Source organism: Vicia villosa, linkage group LG6 (assembly GCF_029867415.1).
Source record: "Vicia villosa cultivar HV-30 ecotype Madison, WI linkage group LG6, Vvil1.0, whole genome shotgun sequence".
NCBI lineage: Eukaryota > Viridiplantae > Streptophyta > Magnoliopsida > Fabales > Fabaceae > Vicia > Vicia villosa.
The window spans coordinates 99640596-99643143 of record NC_081185.1 but is presented as its reverse complement, the minus strand read 5'-3'; the positions used below and the strand labels follow the sequence as shown (position 1 = coordinate 99643143).

At 28.0% G+C, this 2548-nt stretch overlaps 1 long non-coding RNA gene across 1 annotated transcript; it reads left to right on the top strand.

Annotated features, from left to right (window-relative positions):
• The first annotated feature begins 590 nt into the window (after positions 1-590).
• On the top strand, positions 591-2001 carry LOC131611949 (uncharacterized). Its single transcript, XR_009287247.1, has 3 exons — positions 591-686; positions 1464-1548; positions 1654-2001. It is a non-coding gene; the product is annotated as an uncharacterized LOC131611949 (long non-coding RNA).
• Positions 2002-2548: the final 547 nt, after the last annotated feature.

The following is a 2548-nucleotide window of genomic DNA, read 5'->3' as shown; positions in this document are numbered from 1 at the left end:
ATTTTTTTTCCTGCTGTTTCTCTTAAAGGTTTTTTATCGCTAAAGGGAAAACATAAAGGAATAAATATAGACTTGGATCCTCTTCTTCCAATTTTTCTCTCTACTTCCCTCCTTCATTAATTTCGCTCTCTCTCTCTCTCTCTCTCTCTCTCTCTCTCTCTCTCTCTCTCTCTCTCTCTCTCTCTCTCTCTCTCTCTCTCTCATATTTCACCTCTCTTATTTAATTTATAATTTTTTTATTAATCATCTCTTTCATTTTACACTTATTTAAGTGAAGGAGAAGGAATGAGGGAAGAAGAGAATCCAAACTAGTATAAATCTACTTAAGAAATATTTATTAAATTCTCAAAAGTGACATATATTTTTTGTGCTATGAGTTTATTACTTTTCATACTACTTCTTTTAAAGGTTTTTGATGTTGCTAAAGGGACAACACACAACATATTAATTTACTTAAAAGATATTCATTAAATTGTAAAAAGTGATAAACAAAATATTTTAATACACTCAAGTTGTAAAAATATTTAACTTTTTTTTTAGAATTGCATGAGCCTTTCACACTATAAAGTGATCAAATTGTTTTTATTTTGAGCCAACCAGGTCGACCCTAGGCGACTCTGAGCCAACCACATTGACTCTGATTGGTAGGAAGAGAAAGGTCCCACTCTTTCCCAAACCTTTCTAATGTAAGAATATTATCATTCAAATGATCACCAAAGATCTTAGCTGCATATGCATTCAACGGTTCTCTATAATTTCCTCCTAACTAATAGTCAGTTACTTATTCTCTCTTTATTATATATAGATAAGGCGTTAAATTCAAAAAACAAGTTTCAAATACAGTTTGAATCCACTCTTCTTTCTTAGATACTGACTTGAGATTTGAAGTGCTAATCTTGTAGACGCTCCACTCCATCGCGCTGGAATCTATGATCCCCCATCTCAGTCATTCATCTTCTCGTTTCTAGTTCCCAAACAGAACAATTTTCATGCTAATTCTTTTAAAGGTTTTGATATCGAATAAGGGGCAACACATAACACATTAATATAATTAAGAGATATTGATTAAATTCTCAAAAGCAACAAACAAAATATGTTAATCTACTCAAGTTGTAAAAATATTTAACTTTTTTTAGCATTGAATGAGCCTTTCACACTATAAAATGATCAAATTATATTCCGTTGGTTGCATGCAAAGGAGGAAATAAAGGCTAAAACTCCAAAGCTTATTTGTGCTATGATTTTATTTCTTTTCACATGGCTTTTTTTAAAAGTTTTTGATCTTGCTAAAAAGGCAACACATAACACATTAATATATTTGAGATATATTTATTAAATTCTCAAAAGTGACAAACAAAATATTTTAATTTACTCAAGTTGCAAAAATATTTAACTTTTTTTAAAACATTGTGTGAGTCACACTATAAATTGATCAAATCTTATTCTATTTGTTACATGTAAAGAGGGAAATAATGGGTAAAACTCCAAAGTATTTTTGTGCTATGATTTTATTTCTTTTCATGCTCCTTCTTTTAAAGGAGGTTGATGGTAAACAATTTTTTTATCTTAAGAATTTTTCTTCCTTATTTATTGTTTTTATTAAATATTTTATCTCGTTTTGACAAAATTATTTTGTTCTATTTTTTATTGTAGCATATCGTAAATGTGAGACTGTTCAAGATTGTCAAGATATTTCTCACATGCCTGATTTAGTTTGTAAGTGTATTGACAACAAATGTAGGTTTTTCGAAGCGAAACTACATGAGTAATCCAAGAGAGTACACAAACACAACGAAAGGGAAAATATTTTTTTAACTACAAAAGAATCAAATAAATTTACTTAAAGCTGGAATGTTTCATGTTTTTTCATTTAAGTTTTGTGTTATTAACAAATAATTTTAATTTTAATTTCATGTACTTCAAAATTATGACTTTGTACTCTAAAATATTTGTAATGAAATTAAATATGACACTAAAGATAACTTCTATTATAGTTTATTATATTTCCTTAATTTTGATTTCTTATTGCCATTATATTTTGCATGTGTTAATCGAAATATGAGGCATATTTGGAATACATGCTTTGAAATTTTGCAGATCCTATTTATGTGTATTATGCAAAAGAAGATTTTAACCACCATTTTTTTTAATCTTAGAGAACAATTTAAATTGCTGCATATTACGAAATTGTTAACCTAACAATATTTTAGGCAGCACTTTCAGTAAAATAACATTTTTGTAAGTCCTCTTTAGACAACACTTTCGGATATAAATGTACAATACTTTATTCTAAAAGCACCGATAATATAAGTTATCATAACAAAATAGTTTTTTGTTAATAAGTGTTGTCTTATATATATTTACACAACAATTTATTTGACTCTAGTAATCTTTAGGCATCACTTTATATTAATAAGCATTGTTTTATATATACTTTAGGCATGATTTTTATTGATAAGCAATGTCTCAAGTGATCTTTAGGTAACAATTATATTGATAATCGCTTGCTTAATTATCTTTAGGCAACACTTTATTGATAAGTACGGGC